The following is a 25,979-nucleotide window of genomic DNA, read 5'->3' as shown; positions in this document are numbered from 1 at the left end:
ACTTAGAGCTTCCTACTGATCTATATACAATTCAGGGAGCCCTCTAGTGACCTCAGTATCAAAAAGAATTCCACTGACCTATGTGCAATGCATGGAGCACTCTAGTGACCTCTACATCATACAGAGAGCATCCTACTGACCCTTATACAATACAATGCAATTGGGAGGCTCCTGGCACTCACTGGATACTCTGTTTGGATGAAGTAGGATTTCCCGACAGTCAGGATCCCGGCTATCGAAATACTGACGCTGGAATCCAAACAGTCAAAATCCTGACATTGAGCGCGGCGATGCCCACAAAGCCACGCCCCCTTTCTATAGGCCACGCCCCTTTGTGTCCTTTTTTTTTACAAGGTGCCGATGTTCGGAGGTATGTGTACAGAGAGCATTCTAGTGACACTTATACAATACAGAACACATTCTAGTGACTGGTATACGATGCAGAGGGCATTCTAGTGGCACTTATACAATACAGAACACATTCTAGTGACTGGTATATGATGCAGAGGGCATTCTAGTGACACTTAGACAATACAGAACACATTCTAGTGACTGGTATACGATGCAGAGGGCATTCTAGTTACACACAATACAGAACACATTCTAGTGACTGGTATACAATACAAGAAGCATTCTAGTGACACATAGAATACAGAACACATTCTTGTGACTGATATACAATACACGGAGCATTCCAGTGGCTGGTATACAATACAAAACACATTCTAGTGACTGGTATACGATACAGAGAGCATTCTAGTGACACTTATACAATACAGAACACATTCTAGTGACTGATATACGATACAGAAAGTATTCTAGAGATAATGGCACAATAGAGAGAGCATCCTAATAGCACAGTCAAGTATTAGGACACAAGGCATCAGATTGTGGATTAGAGGGCTTGCAAAATCAGATCAAGGGGCCCACTGCAGGATGGCAGTAATTATAGATTAGGAAATCCACACATCATTCTCCAAATAGACAATCATATACAGATTAGACATGTTTCTCCGTGTTTTTTACACAGAGGGCTATAAAGTGAGTTTCTCTACGTAGACCTGGATTACAAGGAAACTATAATGTATACAAAACAGCATAATGATTAACCAGACCCACAAAGTGGATCATATACATATATATTCTTTAGTGGTTGCTGGTTCCATTCCTATTTATCAGTTTGTTACTGCCCTAGATATGGTAAATACTGAGGTTCTGCAGCCAGAATTTAGCTTTCCAGTCTCCTGCGTCTTTCAGTTTGGTAAGAAGCTCAGCCTGTATAAAATAGCAAGCGACAGCATATGCAATACATTGGGGCAAGTGTATTAAACCTGGAGAAGTGATAAAGAAGTGATAATTGCACGGTAATAACGCACCAGCCAATCAGCTCCAATATGTAAATTGAAAGTCAGGATCTGATTGGCTGGTACATTATCACCTTCCACTTATTATATAACTTCTCCAGGTTAATACTTCTGCCCCACTGTGTTCTTATGTACCAGTGAAGGCCACTATATCCTACTGTTTCCTTAAACTAATGACAAAAGCAATGAGCTTCCTACTATAATACATATTATTAGATTTATAGTTTCGAACAGGACCAACATAGGACACATAGTTATACTGCATGTCCACTGGGTGTCACTCTTGAACAAGACTATGGCTTATCATTGATTCCGGCACAGGATATCTGTATCTCAGCTCCTTTCCGCAGGGCGCCTCTGTTTACACTTACGCTATGGTTTGAATTATATCGTGTTTAGCATATCAAAAGCAGCAGGTGATTTTAATCCCTTTAAACCCAAACACGTAAAATGTAGACCATTCAGCACGTCACTTACAAAGGAAACAACAGGCCTGGGATGAGTTAGGGTGCGATGTACCCTGAGGAGGGGCGACAGAACGGCGCAGGAAATAGGACTCACGTCAGGTAACAAATAAATGTGGGGGCTTTTTCTGCTTTTAATTTTTTTCTCTCTTTCATTTTTATTACAGACATCAAAGAGTTACAGTAAAATGTACACATTCGAGGCTAAATTAATACATAGACAAATACACCTTCTTCTGACATATTGCCTGTGATATTCGTAGGGACAGGAGCAGTGTCGGTCTGGGGCATAAAGGGCCCACCAGGGTAATGTAGTGGTAGGGGCCTGTGTTTAGGGGTGTGGCCAGTCTCCAGAGGGGGTGTGGTCAGCTGCCATAGATGCTAGGCTATCCATTAGAGAGTGCATGGTCTGGACCTCTTGATAAATATATATAGTAAATACGACTAATGCAGGTACATTATGATAATGTACCAGGTTAATAACAATAATACACTGTAGAGAATACACCATGGAGGTCATTCCGAGTTGTTCGCTCGCAAGCGGATTTTAGCAGATTTGCTCATGCTAAGCCGCCGCCTACTGGGAGTGAATCTTAGCATCTTAAAATTGCGAACGATGTATTCGCAATATTGCGATTACACACCTCGTAGCAGTTTCTGAGTAGCTTCAGACTTACTCGGCATCTGCGATCATTTCAGTGCTTGTCGTTCCTTGTTTGACGTCACAAACACACCCAGCGTTCGCCCAGACACTCCTCCGTTTCTCCGGCCACTCCTGCGTTTTTTCCGGAAACGGTAGCGTTTTTCCCCACACGCCCATAAAACGGCCTGTTTCCGCCCAGCAACACCCATTTCCTGTCAATCACATTACGATCGCCAGAACGATGAAAAAGCCGTGAGTAAAATTACTAAGTGCATAGCAAATTTACTTGGCGCAGTCGCAGTGCGAACATTGCACATGCGCATTAAGCGGAAAATCGCTGCGATGCGAAGATTTTTACCGAGCGAACAACTCGGAATGAGGGCCCATAGTCCTGTGCAGTATAAGGTAACATATGTATACTTTACCATTCAAATGCACAGTCTGGAACCTGATCCCCATAGGTGGAGGGTGTGGTCCCAGGCAGTGGTGCCCAGCGGGGGTTTCCCCTGAGCCCCCCCAACCCTGGATAGGAGGGCCGTGTCTTAAGGGGTCAGAATAATGGATCCCGTTCTGGTCTATAACTACAGTATGAGGTGCTCTTGGTCATTAATCTGTAGGACGTTCTGTAAATATAAGTAACTGATAATCTCTAAAGACGCTCAGGAAGAGACTTTTTGGGATGAAATACATTTATACAGTAGCTTCGTGCATCCAGATCTTTAGGTCTATTCATGAAGCAGTGAAAAGAGTGGAGAAGTGAGCCAGTGGAGAAGTTGGCACATGGCAACCAATCAGTGTTGTGGTAACATTTATAAAATGCATTCTATAAAATGACACGTGGCAGCTGATTGGTTGCCAAGGACAACTTCTCCACTCTTTTCACTGCTTCATGGTTAAACCCCTTATACTGTTCATCAATTGATTTACTTGTACATTTATGCGGAGAAGGAGAATCGTGGTATAAGGGGCTGATGTTGGTTTAATACTGCGCCAATGTGTATGCTGTGTCTTCAGTGATTTTCCACTGTGCACAACCATATTTGTGTGAGTTTGCGAGTTTTGCCTGCCAGTGCCTGGAAGGCTGGAATGGGGAGGGGCCAACCCAAGTACAGTAAGGTCATGTTTGCGCAATTGCGAACGACGTGGACTGGGAGATAGAATCGTATACATCTTGGTAAGCCGCATTATTTGCTGGTGGACACGGCAGGTGCGAATACCAGGTGATGACTGCGACAGACACCTGCGCTGGTGAGCCACTTATGATTGGCTGTTTGGCAATGCTCAGGGTAGAACAACTTTACTGGTTTTAGGCGGATGACAGGAGGAAAAAGCATTTTCACCGCGTTATCCTGCAATGTTGTACTTTTGGTAATGACCTGTCTCATATCCAGGTGGAGGAGAGACGTTTCCTGAATTCAACCACTACCAGCATTATAAACTATAATAATATTCATAATCATCACTGATCTAATGAGAAAAAAAACAACGTAAAAGCAGGAAATTAATTGTTCCACAGGCCTAACCAAAGATGGAGCCCGGGTTTCTCCAAGCATCAAGCAATGGCAGCTCAGAGTTCTTCTGATTGGCTGATAAGATGGACTAGCGCACATTTATTAAACAACGTTTTCTGTTAATTGATTCAGATCAAAACCTTTTACCTCCCTCCAAATCCATCCTCACCTCCTCTTGGATCCATGATTTCCACCGTGGCCTCGCTGTTCCTTCCCAGTACCGCATTCTTCGGCGTCTTCAGTAATATTTTAAGGAATTCGTTATTTTCTTCCAAACCGTCATTCTTCAAGTAAATATTCCAGAGTTTTGTGGATACACATAAAAGTGTTGGGGTAGAATAGAGAATGAAATATGAATATTCTGCCATTAGCTATATTGGGTTTTGGTATGTTATCCTGGTCGTCAGGATGCCGGCAGTCACATGACAGAGGGGGTATCCCGACGTCAGAGGGGGTAAGTATTTTTACTCCCCCCCCCCCCCCCCCCCCCCAAACTTTCCTACCCTAACCCTCCAGAGGTGGCGCCATCTGACCGCCGGGCTTCTCGTCCATCGGGATGGGTGTGGGATGATAGATAGACAGTGTCTAGTAGACAGTACAAAAGGCCGACAGGGTCAAAGGTCGACATGAAAAAAGGGTAGATAGTACAAAAGGTCGATAGGGTCAAAAGGTCGACATGAAAATTGTTGACAAAAGAAGGTAGACACCATGTTTTTTGCATTTTTGTGGTTTGTGTGGATAGTTTTGTCATCTGGGACCCCCAACTGTAGAAAGGCATCCCGTCTCCACAAGGTTTATAACCAACTCTATGCCGACATGGATAGAGAAGGTATAAAATAGTCCAAAAACATGGTGTCTATCTTTTTTATGTAGACCATTTTCATGTCGATCTTTTGACCCTGTCGACCTAATGTCTGTTAACATATGGTGTCTATCTATTGACTGTCTATCTGTCAACCGGATACCCATCGGGATGCTAAATGCACCCCGCTACAGTGGCAAACGCAGGATTTAGCGAGGGGGGTTTCCGTGGGTGGGTGGGTGGGTGTGTATGTATATGCGCAGGTATGTGTAATAAATATATATATATAGATATATACACACACACAAACATACATATATATGTACGGAGGCAGGACGGCACTCATTGAGACTGGTAAACCATAGAAAATCAGCACAGGACGCTGAAGCTGTTTGTCAACGTTTCACAGTTAGACTCCTTTAAAAGAGTCTAACTCTGAAACGTTGACGTACAGCTACAGCGTTCTGTGCTGATTTTCTATGGTTTACTAGTCTCTATGAGTGCCATCCTGCTTCCGTACATTTTATCTGATTCTGACGTGCCATTCATCATTTGCAGATAGATAGATAGATAGAGATATATATATATATATATATTTGTGTGGGCGTCTGGCACTCTGGATGATAAAAAGCAAAGATGCCAGGGTGGCCTCCTGAAATTAATATATCTGGTAATCCTCCTTGGGTCCTGTGATAGGACCTCTATTGGAAGAAAAATAGGTGGCACTCCAAGGACTTAAATAAAGTCAAACTGTATTAAGAAAAAAATATTTCATGGATCAAAAAACAACGTTTCAAGGTTCTACAGCCTTTCCATCAGGTTATGCATTATAGGTGAGGTGAAAAAAAAAAAACAGAGGTATTTTGTTTATTGATCTCACCTATAATGCATAACCAGATGAAAAGGCCAAAGAGCCTTGAAACGTTGTTTTTTGCATCATGAAATGTATTTTTTGAATACAGTTTGACTTTATTTAAGTCCCTGGAGTGCCGCCTATTTTTCTTCAATAGAGGTCTTATCACAGGACCTAAGGAGGATTACCGGTTTTATATATATATATATATTTTTTTTTTTTTTCACAAACTCACACATGTAAACACACATACATACACACATACATACATACCATACTTGCCTACCTGACCCTCTCCATGAGGGAGAAAATGCTCTGTTCCTGGACTTTCCTGGTAATGTATGATTGTCATCACCTGTGGTGAGCTAGTTAATTGATAAGAAAGGTGTTTCACCACAGGTGATGGCAATCATACATTACCAGGAAAGTCCAGGAACATAGCATTTTCTCCCTCATGGAGAGGGTCAGGTAGGCAAGCATGATACATACATGCATTCATATCATACAAAAACACACTTAAACAATGATTTCAAACTTACTTACAGAGGGGCGGCCACGGCAGCGTGAGGCAGAGTGAGTGGGAGGGAGCTGCTGTGGCTGAGCATGCGCAGCCAGCAGCTCCCCCGGCACCCGGGACATTCTCTAAGCAGAGAGCTGCATAGCTCTCTGCTCTTGCTGCAGCTCCGTCCGCGATCGCGATTTTTGCTTTTGTTGAGACGGAGACAGCTGTGTCTCCGTCTCAAAACATTTTTTGGGGTTATCAGGGGGGGTTTCCAGGTACTCGGAACCCCCCCCCCTGTGTGCGCCACTGCGCGCTATATCCATATGTGCTTTATGTATACCTCCAGTGCACTGATTCTGCGTTACAGTCTCTTATAGGATCTACAGTATGAGTGACTCAGCAGTGTAGAGTTTCCCGGCCTTTCTGATGTTATGTCACAGCTACTGTCACGCTCCTATTATACTAGAGCAATACATGAAACCACAAACATGAACATGTTTTATTTTAATGAAATACTGTATAGTTAACTTACCTACCATCTCCACCTCAAACATCACCAGGGAAAGTCACAAGAGTGCAGATCCAATGGGAATAGGAATATAGAAATGTAGGCTATCATTTCATTATGTACCAGTGAGGCATGAGGCACAAAGTGGCTGATCTGTGTGTGGACAACAGCTGCACCATAACTTGGCTTGCAGGGTGCCTGGTACAGCAAACTAGACAGCCGCCAATGCGTCCTTAGTATGCGCGGGTGAACTCGGCTTCTTCCTGGTCCCGGCGGCCCCCTGTCCCCTCATCATTGTTCAGCTGTGGCTCTGACCAGTATAAAGTTCTCACACGGAGGGCAGGGCAACTGACTTGTGGTCGGTCCCCACCAAAAATTGTGCTCTCATGCATCCACACCTACACACACCTCACATCCCGCTCCCACAGTACTTCCCCTGAGGTTAACTTACCTCAGCCCATCGTGCTCTGTCTCTGGAGTCTGGAATCTAACTGCTGTACCCAGGGGCGCATCAAGAGAGGAGGAGGCCTGTGTGCAGTCTCCATCCGGACCCACTACTCTCTAGCCGACAGCACTAGGGTCACTAGGAGACCCTAGCGATGTCCCAGAGTTTAATGCCGGTGCCATTTTCCCGGTGATTTCTGTGCGTGACTCTGCATGGTAAGTAATGAAAACATAGGTGCAGGGTGTGTGGTGTGAGCCGCCCTGGCCCCCGGGAATCTGTGTGCATTGCACCCATTATAATGCCTAATTCAGGCACACTGGGGGGGATGCCCAGCACAGGGCTAGTCTGCTCCACGTCAGGCACGTCCCCCCCTTCCCGTAGAAGTGCAAAAGCATCACACAGCAGCAATGCTTTTGCTCTTCAGGCCAGCGAAGCTTTTGCGTGCTGGCCGGGAGCTACGTGTTGCTGCCCAGGTCGCAGCGGCTGCGTGTGACATCACGCAGCAGCTGCGGCCCGCCCCCCGAACGGTCCAGCGTTGCCTGCGCTGACCGGACCATGCCCACAAAACAGCAACCAAACGCCGCTGTGCCACCCAGCGAACGCCTCTGCCTGTCAATCAGGCAGAGGCGATCGCTAGGCAACGACAGCCGCCAGCGGATGCGCACTTCTAACCTGATCGCTGCACTGCGATGAACTACAGCGAGCGATCAGGTCAGAATGACCCCCATAGATACACCAGTTTCTGTACATCATCCCATATTGCTCTGTCTCCAGAGTCCGGAATCTGACCGCTGTACCTCACACATACTGCTCTGTCTCCAGAGTCCGGAATCTGACCGCTGTACCTCACCCATACTGCTCTCTCTCCAGAGTCCGGAATCTGACCGCTGTACCTCACCCATACTGCTCTGTCTCCAGAGTCCGGAATCTGACCGCTGTACCTCACCCATACTGCTCTCTCTCCAGAGTCCGGAATCCGACATCTGACCGCAGTACCTCACCCATACTGCTCTCTCTCCAGAGTCCGGAATCTGACATCTGACCGCTGTACCTCACCCATACTGCTCTGTCTCCAGAGTCCGGAATCTGACATCTGACCGCTGTACCTCAGCCATACTGCTCTGTCTCCAGAGTCCGGAATCTGACCGCTGTACCTCACCCATACTGCTCTCTCTCCAGAGTCCGGAATCTGACCGCTGTACCTCACCCATACTGCTCTGTCTCCAGAGTCCGGAATCTGACCGCTGTACCTCACCCATACTGCTCTGTCTCCAGAGTCCGGAATCTGACCGCTGTACCTCACCCATACTGCTCTCTCTCCAAAGTCCGGAATCCGACATCTGACCGCTGTACCTCACCCATACTGCTCTCTCTCCAGAGTCCGGAATCTGACATCTGACCGCTGTACCTCACCCATACTGCTCTGTCTCCAGAGTCCGGAATCTGACATCTGACCGCTGTACCTCAGCCATACTGCTCTGTCTCCAGAGTCCGGAATCTGACCGCTGTACTTCACCCATACTACTCTGACTCCAGAGTCCGGAATCTGACCGCTGTACCTCACCCATACTGCAGTGTCTCCAGAGTCCGGAATCTGACCGCTGTACCTCACCCATACAGCAATGTCTCCAGAGTCCGGAATCTGACCGCTGTACCTCACCCATACTGCAGTGTCTCCAGAGTCCGGAATCTGACCGCTGTACCTCACCCATACTGCTCTCTCTCCAGAGTCCGGAATCCGACATCTGACCGCTGTACCTCACCCATACTGCTCTCTCTCCAGAGTCCGGAATCTGACATCTGACCGCTGTACCTCACCCATACTGCTCTCTCTCCAGAGTCCGGAATCTGACCGCTGTACTTCACCCATACTACTCTGACTCCAGAGTCCGGAATCTGACATCGGACCACTGTACCTCACCCATACTGCTCTATCTCCAGAGTCCGGAATCTGACCGTTGTACCTCACCCATACTGCTCTGTCTCCAGAGTCCGGAATCTGACCGCTGTACCTCACCCATACTGCTCTGTCTCCAGAGTCCGGAACCTGACCGCTGTACCTCACCCATACTGCTCTGTCTCCAGAGTCCGGAATCTGACCGCTGTACCTCACCCATACTGCAGTGTCTCCAGAGTCCGGAATCTGACCGCTGTACCTCACCCATACTGCTCTGTCTCCAGAGTCCGGAATCTGACCGCTGTACCTCACCCATACTGCAATGTCTCCAGAGTCCGGAATCTGACGGCTGTACCTCACCCATACTGCTCTGTCTCCAGAGTCCAGAATCTGACCACTGTACCTCACCCATACTGCTCTGTCTCCAGAGTCCGGAATCTGACCACTTTACCTCACCCATACTGCTCTGTCTCCAGAGTCCGGAATCTGACCGCTGTACTCCACCCATACTGCTCTGTCTCCAGAGTCCGGTATCTGACATCTGACCACTGTACCTCACCCATACTGCTCTGTCTCCAGAGTCCGGAATCTGACCACTGTACCTCACCCATACTGCTCTGTCTCCAGAGTCCGGAATCTGACCGCTGTACCTCACCCATACTGCTCTGTCTCCAGAGTCCAGAATCTGACCGCTGTACCTCACCCATACTGCTCTGTCTCCAGAGTACAGAATCTGACATCTGACCACTGTACCTCACCCATACTGCTCTGTCTCCAGAGTCCGGAATCTGACCACTTTACCTCACCCATACTGCTCTGTCTCCAGAGTCCGGAATCTGACCCGCTGTACCTCACCCATACTGCTCTGTCTCCAGAGTCCGGAATCTGACCGATGTACCTCACCCATACTGCTCTGTCTCCAGAGTCCGGAACCTGACCGCTGTACCTCACACATACTGCTCTGTCTCCAGAGTCCGGAATCTGACCACTCTCACCGCTGTCCCGATGGAGTGGCCCCGACACGCGCCGCACGCAGTGGTGTCCGGCCACGTATTGCTGTCGGAATCCTCTGCCGACGGAGCTGCCCTGACACGCGCCGCACGCAGCGGTGTCCGGCTACTGATACTCACCGCTGCCTTGCTGCCGGAATCTTCTGCTGGTGGAGTGGCCCCGACACGCGCCGCACGCAGCGGTGTCCGGCCAGCTCAGGAGAGCTCAGTGTCTCCCTCAGCCGGGGCCCATACCGAGCCGCACGCAGCTGCGATGGGACCCCGCCGGCAGCTCCCGCGGTGCAGACTGGCAGTGGCAGAGCTGCCAGTCTGTGTGTGTAAGAAAGAAAAAGAAAAATAATAAAGAAAAAATTCTTCAGATAAAACCCAAGTGAACCAGCTCCCTCGGGCACTAAACTAAGACTGGGTTGGAGGGGGGACATAGTAGGGGAGGAGCTAGTCACATGGTTATAAATTTAAAGTGCCAGCTCCCAGTTACTACCTACTATTTCCCCATTGTATCTGCACTCCAGTGGCCCTTAGTGGATGAAGGAGAAAAAGAGGTGCACCAAGGTCGCTGGATGGCTAAGATAAGCGACACAAGTGGCCGACACAAACACCTGGCCCATCTAGGAGTGGCACTGCAGTGTCAGGCAGGATGGCACTTCAAAAAATAGTCTCCAAACAGCACATGATGCAAAGAAAAATGAAAGAAAAAGAGGTGTATAAACAGGACATGCACACTTTAACAACCCCATCATTTCAGCGACAGGGTCTGCCACACAACTGTGACTGAAATGACTGGTTGGTTTGGGCCCCCACCAAAAAAGAAGAAATCAATCGCTCCTTGCACAAACTGGCTCTACAGAGGCAAGATGTCCACCTCCTCCTCATCGTCCAATTCCTCACCCCTTTCACTGTGTACATCCCCCTCCTCACAGATTATTAATTCGTCCCCACTGGAATCCACCATCTCAGGTCCCTGTGTACTTTCTGGAGGCAATTGCTGGTGAATGTCTCCACGGAGGAATTGATTATAATTCATTTTGATAAACATCATCTTCTCCACATTTTCTGGAAGTAACCTCGTACGCCGATTGCTGACAAGGTGAGCGGCTGCACTAAACACTCTTTCGGAGTACACACTGGAGGGTGGGCAATTTAGGTAAAATAAAGCCAGTTTCTGCAAGGGCCTCCAAATTGCCTCTTTTTCCTGCCAGTATACGTACGGACTGTCTGACGTGCCTACTTGGATGCGGTCACTCATATAATCCTCCACCATTCTTTCAATGGTGAGAGAATCATATGCAGTGACAGTAGACGACATGTCAGTAATCGTTGGCAGGTCCTTCAGTCCGGACCAGATGTCAGCGCTCGCTCCAGACTGCCCTGCATCACCGCCAGCGGGTGGGCTCGGAATTCTTAGCCTTTTCCTCGCACCCCCAGTTGCGGGAGAATGTGAAGGAGGAGCTGTTGACGGGTCACGTTCCGCTTGACTTGACAATTTTCTCACCAGCAGGTCTTTGAACCTCTGCAGACTTGTGTCTGCCGAAAAGAGAGATCCAACGTAGGTTTTAAATCTAGGATCGAGCACGGTGGCCAAAATGTAGTGCTCTGATTTCAACAGATTGACCACCCGTGAATCCTGGTTAAGCGAATTAAGGGCTCCATCCACATGTCCCACATGCCTAGCGGAATCGCTCTGTTTTAGCTCCTCCTTCAATGTCTCCAGCTTCTTCTGCAAAAGCCTGATGAGGGGAATGACCTGACTCAGGCTGGCAGTGTCTGAACTGACTTCACGTGTGGCAAGTTCAAAGGGTTGCAGAACCTTGCACAACGTTGAAATCATTCTCCACTGCGCTTGAGTCAGGTGCATTCCCCCTCCTTTGCCTATATCGTAGGCACATGTATAGGCTTGAATGGCCTTTTGCTGCTCCTCCATCCTCTGTAGCATATAGAGGGTTGAATTCCACCTCGTTACCACCTCTTGCTTCAGATGATGGCAGGGCAGGTTCAGGAGTGTTTGCTGGTGCTCCAGTCTTCGGCACGCGGTGGCTGAATGCCGAAAGTGGCCCGCAATTCTTCGGGCACCGACAGCATCTCTTGCACGCCCCTGTCGTTTTTTAAATAATTCTGCACCACCAAATTCAATGTATGTGCAAAACATGGGACGTGCTGGAATTTGCCCAGATGTAATGCACGCACAATATTGCTGGCGTTGTCCGATGTCACAAATCCCCAGGAGAGTCCAATTGGGGTAAGCCATTCTGCGATGATGTTCATCAGTTACCGTAAGAGGTTTTCAGCTTTGTGCCTCTTCTGGAAAGCGGTGATACAAAGCGTAGCCTGCCTAGGAACGAGTTGGCGTTTGCGAGATGCTGCTACTGGTGCCGCCGCTGCTGTTCTTGCTGCGGGAGGCAATACATCTACCCAGTAAGCTGTCACAGTCATATAGTCCTGAGCAGTGGTGTAAGTTCGACACAGTTGCCAGGAGGCAAGATAAATATTGGTGCCCTCCTATTTCCTATATTAAGATAAATATATGTGTGTGTGTGTGTGTGTGTGTGTGTGTGTGTGTGTGTGTGTGTGTGTGTGTGTGTGTGTGTGTGTGTACACTGGTTTTATACACTTAATTGTCTTTTATTTTAAATCACACATTTCTTAGCAGTTATACCCAGGATTAGAACCCATGACCTGTTACACTAACAGCAGACACTTTACTGATGGAGTTATTTGCTCCTGTAGAGGAAGCATGAGTATTCTAACAATATGAAGTTATGTGTAATTGTCAGAGAAGTAACTTCATATAGTTAAAATTCTAATATTTCCTATACAGGAGCAAACGGCTTCATCAGTAAGGTGTCTGCTTCCAGTGTAATAGGTTGTGGTTTCTAATCCTGGGTGTGACACTTGTAAAATGTGTATATTCAGTATAATAAAGAGGGTGTGATTTGTATGGTACCAGTGAGGAAGTCAGCCACTGAAAAGACAGCGACAGCTATCAATTAACTTACTTCAATGGTGTCACAGAATGGGAGGAGAGGTGCCCCCCTTCAGAGCAGGAGCCCGGCGGCAGATGAATCCGTTGCCTCCCAGAGTTCTGCCTCTGGTCCTGAGTCTGCCCTGCTCCACTTGTCCACATGTCCGTGGTTAAGTGGACATTGGGTACAACTGCATTTTTTAGGACACTGGTGACTCTTTTTCTGAGGTCTGTGTACATTTTCGGTATCGCCTGCCTAGAGAAATGGAACCTAGATGGAATTTGGTACCGGGGACACAGTACCTCAATCAAGTCTGTAGTTGCCTGTGAATTAACGGTGGATACTGGAACCACGTTTCTCACCACCCAGGCTGACAAGACCTGAGTTATCCGCTTTGCAGCAGGATGACTGCTGTGATATTTCATCTTCCTCGCAAAGGACTGTTGGACAGTCAATTGCTTACTGGAAGTAGTACAAGTGGTCTTCCGACTTCCCCTCTGGGATGACGATCAACTCCCAGCAGCAACAACAGCAGCGCCAGCAGCAGTAGGCGTTACACTCAAGGATGCATCGGAAGAATCCCAGGCAGGAGAGGACTCGTCAGACTTGACAGTGACATGGCCTGCAGGACTATTGGCTTTCCTGTGTAAGGAGGAAATTGACACTGAGGGAGTTGGTGGTGTGGTTTGCAGGAGCTTGGTTACAAGAGGAAGGGATTTAGTGGTCAGTGGACTGCTTCCGCTGTCATCCAAAGTTTTTGAACTTGTCACTGACTTATGATGAATGCGCTGCAGGTGACGTATAAGGGAGGATGTTCCGAGGTGGTTAACGTCCTTACCCCTACTTATTACAGCTTGACAAAGGCAACACACGGCTTGACACCTGTTGTCCGCATTTGTGTTAAAATAATTCCACACCGAAGGGGCGTGGCCTGGCTGCTGTGGAGAGTAGCTGTGCATCTCCTCAGCTCCTGCAATCACTGCTAATAAAAGCCCTTTTACACCCCCCTGACTGATGCCTGTCGGCCCCAGGTGCCCCTCGGTGGCCACAGCTGCCCCACTGTTGTTGTTTGGGGGGACCCGCGGAGTCGGGGAGCACTTTTAAGTGCTCCTGCGGATTGCGCCCTTCCCCCCGAGGTGAAGCCGGGGCCTGGAGTTGAGAGGCGGCCCGGACTGGCCGCTGGAAGGAAGAGCCTTGCCGTGGACTGTTCCCCCTCGGCATACTGCCGCCCTGCTTGGACCCCTCGTGGCCCCCCCGGTGGACGGAGAGTCGTGCCCCGTCGAGTGGGTGAGTCCGCTCCGTGATCGGAGCTTCCCTGCTAGCCGCCGCGCTCGCTGTCCCCCGGAGCTGCGGAAGCCGCTGGGCCGCTGGACACGCCCTCCCTCCTCTGCCTCTTACGTCCTCCGGGTAGCTGGGGACACGGAGAGCCGCGCGGCAGGCCGCCTGGGCCCCTCGGGTGGACGCACTGAGGGCCGCTATCCTCCCGCTCCCCTGTGCTGTGGGGACGGGAGGCCTACTGACAGGATAGGACAGGAGCCTAGATTGAACTCCCGGGCCGGCACACAGCTCCGGAGCCGCAGGGAGGAACCACACACCTCTCCCCTGCCCTCTGGAGCTCCATCCATCGGGGGACCAGCCAGCTAGGGGAGCTTCTCCTGCCGGTGCTCACTACTGCGGGTGCCTGGGATAGCTGGGGCCGCCAGGGGTTGGTGGTGCTGCGTGGGGCCCGGTGGCCATCTTGGAGGGGGTCCTCAGCCGACCGGGAATCAGAGGCGCACGGAGGGGGCTGTGGGACCGCAGCGGAACAACGGGGAGCCACAACATCATCGAGGGATAAGTGAGCGGTTGCTGCTATAAGATCAGTGGCACCCCCTCACCACATTATATTACGATCCAGCTTCTACTTCCCCCCCCGTGCCGGGACATCACTGCTGGTCCCTACCTCTGCACGCACAGACTCCGTATACCGGTTTGATTGCCCCCAGGGGGCTGCGGAGTCACCAGTGGCTCCTGACATCACACACCGGGTGCTGGAAACCTCGTCCTGCTCCGCCCTGACCCCGGTGACACCGGCTCTTGAGCCCGGCGGGACCCCACTGGCACCTGACCTGCATTGAAGACCCCACTGCCTGACCTGCTTTAATACTCGGGACTCATACCCCCTGGCCCGCAACGGCGGAGGTGTCCTTGACCAGGGGACTCCCTCCTACCTCGGACGTGGAATCCTCATTGCCGACATTCCCGCCATACCAGCCCCCGGCGCTATGACCGCCTGAAAGTGAGGAGCACGGTCCCCCCCCCCCCCCTGGGTGTCTCCCCCCCACCTTTTTTTTTTTGCTATTATTTTTGTTTTGTTTTGCGTTCGACTCCCCGTATCCCCTGACGGATCATATTTCATAGTATAATACCCTACACTGGTACGATCCACATGCAGAAATCTTCGTCCAAGACTCCTAAACAAGGGGGTGCTGATATCTCTCAACACTTTACCAGGGGCACCAAGAATACCCAACCTAGGGGTCTCCCCTCCCCTCTGCACGATTCTATGGATAACTCCGCCTTCCGCTCCGTCCACTAAAGATGATATCTTAGCCCTCCGCTCCCTTATTTCGGACTTTAAGGACTCCTTGGAGTCCATACTGGACAAGGCGGTGGCCTCCATTAAAACGGACATCTCTTCCCTTGCTTCCAGAGCCTCGAAAATGGAATCCCGTCAGGACCATTTCCAGAAAGCTCTAAACGATACGGGGCGCGATCTGGACCACATTGTCTCAAAACTATCAGAGCTTCGCACTAAAAATGAGGATCTCGAGAACCGCGAACGCAGATCCAATCTGCGCATTCGCAACATCCCGGAATCCGTCAGCATGGATAACCTCGAACCTTATCTCCACGACCTCTTCTCCTTCCTGATCCCGGACCTGGGGGCTGTACAGATCCCTCTAGAGAGGGCTCACCGTGCCCTTCGTCCTAAGCCTAGGGATGGCGAACCTCCTCGTGATGTGGTCCTCCGCTTCCTCAAGTTTAAGGATAAGGAAAGGGTCCTCAATTCCACCCGTGGAAAGCCTTATGTACTCTACAATTCTTCTAAACTACAGTTCTTCCAAGATCTGGCCCCTCTGACCTTAGCTAAATGGAGAGAACTCCGTGATCTGACAAAGGCACTACGGGACAGGAACATCCGATACCGATGGGGCTTCCCCTTCAAGCTAATCGTTGACCTCCAGGGAAAGACGGTCATCATCAGAGATCCCCGTGAGGGCAGGGACCTGCTCTCGCATATAGAGGAGGCTGGCCCCCCCGTTGGAGCAGACCACTCAACTTAAAATTAGATGATGCGTTAGGTTGGATGTTCTCCAACGAGCCCTTTTTCCTATCCGTCGATAACTACACCAGCCCTTGAATAATCTGCACCACTATGCATACTTCCCCCCTCAGACATCTGTATAACTTTTCATTGATTGTTTGTTGTCGGGGGATCACACCCCTTGTTATACTGTTATACAGTTATACAATGATACGACTGTAAGGATTTCAATGTTATGTTCACGTAATGCATATGTTCACTCCTCCCCATATACCCCTCTCCCCCCCCCCCCTTTTTTTTTTTTTCCTCCTTTCTCATCCCCCCATCCATCCATCCCTACCCCATGATGCCTTTTGTTCTTTTCTGGAATTATCTCGAGGTCACTCTTTGTAGCAGTTCCATCTCACTAAACTCCATATGTTTATAGTAGCCTGGGTGGCCAATCTCTGGTTTCTAGCAATCGCCCCTAGCCCTTTATGCTACTTCCAATTGAGGTTAGATTCTATCGCTCCCTTACGCCCCATTTTGCCTCCCATTGTTAGTTTGTTCTCAGTTCAGGGACTTAATGTCTCTCTTAGATGCTCACGGTTATAATGATAGCACCATGCATTACTAGGTCTCTTTTCTCCTGCAGTCCCAACGTTTTCAAGTTTTATCTGTTTTTGTTTGTGGTGCGGTCCACGGGCACAGGGGTCTCACATATTTAACCAGATTCTCCGCTGGTTCCCTCCTAGACTTCACAAGCTGCACTGTGGGCCCCCTGTGCTGGTCGATCCCGCAGGTTTTAACAAGTGTGTATCTTTGTATACCGTAAAATTTCTGGTATCTCCAGACAATAAGTACTCAATGTATTTTCTGGTAAATATTGTTTCTCTCCTCCTTCCATACACCCTCCAATTTTTTTTTTTCTCTTTCTCTCTTCCCCTCCCCCCTCGTCTCCCTCCCTCTACCCCCCCTCACCGAGGGGACACCGTTCCACCTCTTGTCTCTTACACTCTAGTGCTCATTTTGTTTGACGCCTTACCCCCCTCTCTCCTCGGGTTGTGCGTATACTCTCTGTTCTCCTCCATACATGTGATATTTCTCTACTCATTTAGATCTCCACCACCCCCCAATTTTATTTACTTTTTTTTTACTCCCTTTTGGCGACACGGAACTTGGGTTCCCTCGCCTCTCTGGACCACTAAGTCCTAACTACAGGAGTACCAATCTCCTTTGTATTGAGTAACCTGTTCTCTCTCTTTTTCCTACCCGTCTCTATTCTTTTTTTGGGGGTTTTGTTTTTCCTCTCTCCTCTTTTTCTACCTCTCTCCTCTTTTTCTTTCTCTCCCTTTTTTTTCTAAACTTTTCCTCCCGAGCGAGTCGGTCTCCTACTACTGATCTCCCTTTTCATTACCTCACCCAAACTCTCCCTGCTCCCAGCACCATGCCCTTCACCATTGCCTCTATGAATGTCCGGGGCCTTAACACGCCCCATAAACGCTCTCATCTGTTCCGTACAATCCGCACCCTACGCGCAGACATAGTTCTACTTCAAGAAACACATTTTAAGCGTAATGGCCACCCCACTTTATCTTCCAGACGATTTTCCACTGTGTTGTACTCCTCAAGTGAATCTAAGCACAACGGAGTCGCTATCCTGATAAGCAACAAACTCCCCTTCACCCAAAGCTCGGTTCATGCTGACACAGATGGGAGGTATATCATTCTGGTTGGCAGGCTGGGACACCTGGACGTAACTATAGCCAACCTATACGCACCCAACACGGGCCAACAACGGTTTTTGAGATCCTTTTTCAAAGCTCTCCAGAAACACAGAGCGGGTTATGTATTCCTGGGAGGGGACTTCAACGCAGTCCTAGACCCTCTACTAGATAAATCCGCTCCCCAGAAGCACCCCCGCACCTGTCATATATCCGACACCTTCTCCAAACTTATTAAAGAAGCATCTCTCTTCGATACCTGGCGTGCTCTTAACCCATCCTCCAAGGACTATACTTTTTTTTCCTGCCCCCATCAATCTTATTCCAGACTAGACTATCTCTTCAGCAGCCCCCCGGCCTCTAACCACATTCTTTCCTCTTCGATTATCCCCAATGTCTGGTCGGATCATTCCTCCATCGCGTCCGCATTTGATCTGTTGGATGCCCCAACTTCCCACCCATCTTGGCGCTTGAACGAGACACTTCTTAAAATTCCCTCCTTCAAATCCAAGATAGCCGGGCTGCTCACGGAATATTTTTCTCTTAACAATCCTGAATCAGGATGTTCCCCATTAGTCTGGGAAGCCCACAAAGCTGTCCTCAGAGGCTATGTAATTAGTTATGCATCTCATCGCAATAGGGAACACAAAGCAATACTCAAGAATCTCACTGATCAGGTCCAAAACCTAGACTCTCTTCATAAAAGTAGTCCCACGGACTCAAACTACAAACAGCTTATGGTAGCCAAGGCAGCCCTCAATGCACTAATCACAGAAAAGATAGATAAATCCCTTCGTTGGCTGAATCAGCGATTTTATGAGAAAAGCAACAAGGCTGACGCCCTCTTGGCAAACAGGTTAAAAGCACGTAAAGCCCTCTCTTCTATAGTCTCACTTAAGGACTCTAATGGCAACACACATTATAAACCCTCAGACATCAACTCTATCTTTAAGGAATACTACGCCCGCTTGTATAACTCCCCAGACAGTTCGTCATCCCTACCTGACTCAAATATGCGAATTTCCGATTTCCTGACCTCATGCTCTCTTCCACAGTTGAATGATCCTTCAACCACTGCACTATGTAAGCCTATATCCGACGAGGAAGTATCGGCTGCTCTTAAACTTCAGAAACCCTCTAAGGCCCCAGGACCGGACGGCCTACCCTTCGCGTACTATAAAACATTCGAATCTGATCTAGTCCCCCACTTGATGTCTACTTTTAATAAAATCCTTAACGGGGAACTCTTTCACAGCGAAACTACTAGAGCACTAATCACTGTTATTCCCAAGCCTGGTAAGGATCACCAGCAGGTCTCTAATTATCGCCCTATATCCCTTCTCAATACCGACCTGAAACTTTTTGCAAAAATTCTTGCCCTACGCCTGAACTCTCTTCTCCCGTCCCTTATACACCCCGACCAAGTCGGATTTGTCCCTACACGCCAAGCTCTAGATAATACCAGACGCACCATCAACTTGATCCATCATGCTAACTCAGTCAAGCTCCCCTCTCTTTTATTGGCATTAGACGCGGAAAAAGCCTTCGATAGGGTTTCGTGGGCCTTCCTCAATCAAACGCTCCGCAGCTTTGGTGTCCGCGGGAAATTTCTCCAAGCAATCTCGGCACTCTATCACAACCCCTCCACTTCTGTTCTAACAAACGGAATTCTTTCGGACACCTTCGCCATCACCAATGGTACGCGACAGGGATGCCCCCTGTCGCCTCTCATCTTCGCTCTGATAATTGAACCTCACGCCTGCCGCATCGGTCTTAATCCGGACATTACGGGCTTTTCTATCAAAGACTCACACTACAAACTTTCCCTTTTTGCGGATGACGTCCTCCTCACCCTCACTAACCCGTTAATTTCCCTACCCAATCTTTTCAAAGAATTAACTCTCTACGGGGACCTCTCTGGATATAGGGTGAACAACGACAAGTCAGAGGCTCTCCCACTACACATCCCTCTCAATACCCTAAACCTTCTGAAATCCAACTTCCCTTATGCATGGCGTCACACCTCCATTAAATATTTGGGGGTGCAAATCACCAAATCTTACCATTCTCTCTATGATGCCAACTTTCCACCCTTATTTAAGGAAATATCTCAAAACATCTTAGGATGGAAAAAACATTTCATTTCTTGGATCGGCAGGAATAATGCCATTAAGATGAACGTCATCCCCAAGATATTATACCTCTTCCAGACTCTCCCTGTCCTGGTCCCTCTTCGGATTCTATCCTCCCTCCAGACCCAATATGGTAAATTCATATGGAATGACAAGAAGCCACGACTGCGTAGGGAGACCCTCCAACAGAGCTCTCCGTGTGGTGGTCTAGGCCTTCCCTCGCTGTCAAGATACTACCACGCCACGGCACTCAGTCAACTCGTCGCCTGGCACTCTCCACAGCACACAAGGAGATGGGTGGACTTGGAGAGTGATTTGGCTCAGGTCGATTCGGTTTCTCACCTCCCATGGCTTCCCCGTCCGCACAGACCTAAAACCATTCAGCCAGTGCCAACAATATCCCTAAATTTATCGGTGTGGGATTCGCTAAAATCTAAACTTACACTCCACACAATTCCCTCTCCCCTAACCCCCATTTGGAACAACCCCTCCTTCTCACCGGGCCGATCCCATTAATTTGCTTCCAACTGGACCAGAGCAGGAGTCTCCCGCTTTCATCATCTACTTCACAACAATGTACCATACTCATTCGCAGACCTTCAAACAAAGCACTCTCTCCCGACGTCATATTTCTATCAATACCTTCAAATTCGAAATTTCGCTATGTCCTCAACTCGGACAACGCCTATCCCTACCGACTCCGATGGAGCGCCTTTGAATGTATCGTCCCACGGACCGAGGCACTATTTCTAATCTGTATCACTCCATTTTGTCTCCAGTTGCGTCACCCCGCACAGCACATGAACTTGCTTGGGAAACTGACGCGTGGGAATCTATCCGACTGAATATCTCTAAATGTTCTATTAGCATCTCCATTAACCAGAACTCCTACAAAGTTTACACGCGATGGTATCTGGTTCCCGAGCGCTTACACCAAATATACCCGAACACTTCTAACCTCTGTTGGCGCCAATGTGGTCAAGTAGGCTCGTATTTTCACATCTGGTGGAGCTGCCCGAGGATAGCCTCTTTTTGGTTAATGGTCCGTATCCTTATCCAGTCGCTTATTCCGGACTGCCCCCTTTTACCCCCTGAGACGTTGCTCCTGTGTGCCCCAGCCTGTCAGCTATCCAAGCCGGAAAACAAACTGGCTATGCATATAGCCTGTGCAGCTAAACTCCAGATTGCTAAATCATGGAAACTCCCCACCCCTCCAACCCGTCCGGAACTCATGAACCGCGTTTGGTTTGTGCCAAAGATGGAATATCTCTCCTCCTTGATGAACAACACAGTGGATAAATTCCACGGCGTCTGGACACCTTGGTACACTAAATTTCAAGTAACTCTTCCAGGTCTCTCCTAGTTCGCCTTACCCTTTTTCCCCACATGACTCTTCCCCCGACTCGCTCTCCGCCCGTTCGTGACTTGTTTCTGCTTTTTTATACTCCTTTTTTTTCTCTCTTCACTCTCTCCCCTCCTCAATTCTTTACTCCACTCTTCCTTCTTTTTCCATATTACTCTCTCGATAATCTCCTACAAATCCTCCCAAAGATCCCAATGTTTGTCCCTTTGGAATATTTTATACTGTTTCCTAATTTTGTTCCTAACTACCGACTGTTTTTGGATTTGTTTAAAATAAAGAATATAACACATAAACAAAAGCAAAAAAAAAAAAAAAGTAAATATAAAAGAACAAGATAACATGAGGACAAACTCTCGCACTTAATCTTTTACTCCATGTATACTAGTTTTGTTGTGCTTAGAGAATGTCCATTGCTTTCATCTGTCATTGTATTCCTCTTGTCAATAAACTTTTGTGATTTAAAAAAAAAAAAAAAAATCCACACCGAAGAGGTGATTTTTTTTTTGTAATTTGACCAGGCATGTCAATGGCCATATTCGTCCCACGGACAACAGGTGTCTCCCCGGGTGCCTGACTTAAACAAACCACCTCACCATCAGAATCCTCCTTGTCAATTTCCTCCCCAGCGCCAGCAACACCCATATCCTCATCCTGGTGTACTTCAACAGTGACATCTTCAATTTGACTATCAGGAACTGGACTGCGGGTGCTCCTTCCAGCACTTGCAGGGGGTGTGCAAATGGTGGAAGGCGCCACCTCTTCCCGTCCAGTGTTGGGAAGGTCAGGCATCGCAGCCGACACAACTGGACTCTCCTTGGGGATTTGTGATTTAGAAGAACGCACAGTTCTTTGCTGTGCTTTTGCCAGCTTAAGTCTTTTCATTTTTCTAGCGAGAGGATGAGTGCTTCCATCCTCATGTGAAGCTGAACCACTAGCCATGAACATAGGCCAGGGCCTCAGCCGTTCTTTGCCACTCCGTGTCGTAAATGGCATATTTGCAAGTTTACGCTTCTCCTCAGACACTCTTAATTTTGATTTTTGGGTCATTTTACAGAACTTTTGTGTTTTGGATTTTACATGCTCTGTACTATGACATTGGGCATCGGCCTTGGCAGACGACGTTGATGGCATTTCATCGTCTCGGCCATGACTAGTGGCAGCAGCTTCAGCACGAGGTGGAAGTGGATCTTGATCTTTCCCTATTTTACCCTCCACAATTTTGTTCTCCATTTTTTAATGTGTGGAATTATATGCCAGTATCAATAGCAATGGCCTACTACTATATATACTGTGCACAACTGAAATGCACCACAGGTATGGATGGATAGCATACTTGACGACTCAGAGGTAGGTAGAGCAGTGGCCTAGTGTACCATACTGCTAAATATTATATACTGGTGGTCAGCAAACTGTGCAAAACTGAAATGCACAACAGGTATGGATGGATAGTATACTTGACGACACAGAGGTAGGTAGAGCAGTGGCCTACTGTACCGTACTGCTATATATTATATACTGGTGGTCAGCAAACTGTGAAAAACTGAAATGCACCACAGGTATGGATGGATAGTATACTTGACGACACAGAGGTAGGTAGAGCAGTGGCCTACTGTACCGTACTGCTATATATTATATACTGGTGGTCAGCAAACTGTGCAAAACTGAAATGCACCACAGGTATGGATGGATAGTATACTTGACGACACAGAGGTAGGTAGAGCAGTGGCCTACTGTACCGTACTGCTATATATTATATACTGGTGGTCAGCAAACTGTGCAAAACTGAAATGCACCACAGGTATGGATGGATAGTATACTTGACGACACAGAGGTAGGTAGAGCAGTGGCCTACTGCACCGTACTGCTATATATTATATACTGGTGGTCAGCAAACTGTGCAAAACTGAAATGTACCACAGGTATGGATGGATAGTAAACTTGACGACACAGAGGTAGGTAGAGCAGTGGCCTACTGTACCGTACTGCTATATATTATATACTGGTGGCCAGCAAACTGTGCAAAACTGAAATGCACCACAGGTATGGATGGATAGTATACTTGACGACACAGAGGTAGGTAGAGCAGTGGCCTTCTGTATCGTACTCCTATATATTATATACTGGTGGTCAGCAAAATTATGCACTGTACTCCTACTATATACTACAATGCAGCACAGATATGGAGCGTTTTTCAGGCAGAGAACATATAATACTGGTGGTCACTGGTCAGCAAAACTCTGCACTGTACTCCTCCTATATAATACTGCTGGTCCCCAGTCCCCACAATAAAGCAGTGTGAGCACAGATATATGCAGCACACTGAGCACAGATATGGAGCGTTTTTCAGGCAGAGAACGTATAATACTGGTGGTCACTGGTCAGCAAAACTCTGCACTGTACTCCTCCTATATAATACTGTTGGTCCCCAGTCCCCACAATAAAGCAGTGTGAGCACAGATATATGCAGCACACTGAGCACAGATATGGAGCGTTTTTCAGGCAGAGAACGTATAATACTGGTGGTCACTGGTCAGCAAAACTCTGCACTGTACTCCTCCTATATAATACTGTTGGTCCCCAGTCCCCACAATAAAGCAGTGTGAGCACAGATATATGCAGCACACTGAGCACAGATATGGAGCGTTTTTCAGTCAGAGAACGTATAATACTGGTGGTCACTGGTCAGCAAAACTCTGCACTGTACTCCTCCTATAATACTGCTGGTCCCCAGAATAAAGATATTTGCAGCCCCCTGAAAGCTCTGAAACAAAGTGAGAAGACGCTAGCCACGTCCTCTCACTATCATTCCCAATGCACGAGTGAAAAATGGCGGCGACGCGCGGCTCCTTATATAGAATCCGAATCTCGCGAGAATCCGACAGCGGGATGATGACGTTCGGGCGCGCTCGGGTTAACCGAGCAATACTGGAGTATCCGAGTATGCCTCGGACCCGTGTAAAAATAAGATTTTACTCACCGGTAAATCTATTTCTCGTAGTCCGTAGTGGATGCTGGGAACTCCGAAAGGAAAATGGGGATAGCGGCTCCGCAGGAGACTGGGCACAACTAAAGAAAGCTTTTAGGTCACCTGGTGTGCACTGGCTCCTCCCACCATGACCCTCCTCCAAGCCTCAGTTAGGACACTGTGCCCGGACGAGCTGACATAATAAGGAAGGATTTTGAATCCCGGGTAAGACTCTTACCAGCCACACCAATCACACCGTATAACTCGTGATACCATACCCAGTTTTACAGTATGAAAACAACTGAGCCTCTCAACAGATGGCTCAACAATAACCCTTTAGTTAACAATAACTATGTACAAGTATTGCAGACAATCCGCACTTGGGACGGGCGCCCAGCATCCACTACGGACTACGAGAAATAGATTTACCGGTGAGTAAAATCTTATTTTCTCTGACGTCCTAGTGGATGCTGGGAACTCCGAAAGGACCATGGGGATTATACCAAAGCTCCCAAACGGGCGGGAGAGTGCGGATGACTCTGCAGCACCGAATGAGAGAACTCAAGGTCCTCCTCAGCCAGGGTATCAAATTTGTAGAATTTTGCAAACGTGTTTGCCCCTGACCAAGTAGCAGCTCGGCAAAGTTGTAAAGCCGAGACCCCTCGGGCAGCCGCCCAAGATAAGCCCACCTTCCTTATGGAATGGTCTTTTACTGATTTAGGATGCGGCAGTCCAGCCGCAGAATGCGCCAGCTGAATTGTGCTACAAATCCAGCGAGCAATAGTCTGCTTAGAAGCAGGAGCACCCAGCTTGTTGGGTGCATACAGGATAAATAGCGAGTCAGTTTTCCTGACTCTAGCCGTCCTGGAAACATAAATTTTCAAGGCCCTGACTACGTCCAGCAACTTGGAATCCTCCAAGTCCCTAGTAGCCGCAGGCACCACAATAGGTTGGTTCAAGTGAAAAGCTGATACCACCTTAGGGAGAAACTGGGGACGAGTCCTCAATTCTGCCCTATCCATATGGAAAATCAGATAAGGGCTTTTACATGACAAAGCCGCCAATTCTGACACACGCCTGGCTGAAGCCAAGGCCAATAACATGACCACTTTCCACGTGAGATATTTTAGATCCACGGTTTTAAGTGGCTCAAACCAATGTGATTTTAAGAAACTCAACACCACGTTGAGATCCCAAGGTGCCACTGGAGGCACAAAAGGGGGCTGAATATGCAGCACTCCCTTAACAAACGTCTGAACTTCAGGTAGTGAAGCTAGTTCTTCTGGAAGAAAATCGACAGAGCCGAGATCTGTACCTTAATGGACCCTAATTTCAGGCCCATAGTCACTCCTGCTTGTAGGAAATGCAGAAATCGACCCAGTTAAAATTCCTCTGTTGGGGCCGTTTTGGCCTCACACCAAGCAACACACATCCGCCATATGCGGTGATAATGCTTTGCAGTTACATCTTTCCTGGCTTTAATCAGCGTAGGAATGACTTCCTCCGGAATGCCCTTTTCCTTCAGGATCCGGCGTTCAACCGCCCTGCCG

The 25,979-nt window shown here is 48.3% G+C and overlaps 1 protein-coding gene across 1 annotated transcript in view; it reads right to left on the bottom strand.

Annotated features, from left to right (window-relative positions):
• The window catches only part of LOC134958090 (FRAS1-related extracellular matrix protein 1-like), a 120,910-nt gene that overhangs the window by 3,266 nt on the left and 91,665 nt on the right, over positions 1-25,979 (bottom strand). The gene's annotated exons all lie outside the window — the stretch shown is intronic.

The sequence above is a fragment of the Pseudophryne corroboree genome, chromosome 9 (genome assembly GCF_028390025.1).
Source record: "Pseudophryne corroboree isolate aPseCor3 chromosome 9, aPseCor3.hap2, whole genome shotgun sequence".
NCBI classification, from domain to species: Eukaryota; Metazoa; Chordata; class Amphibia; order Anura; family Myobatrachidae; genus Pseudophryne; species Pseudophryne corroboree.
This window is presented reverse-complemented; position numbering and strand designations above follow the sequence as displayed.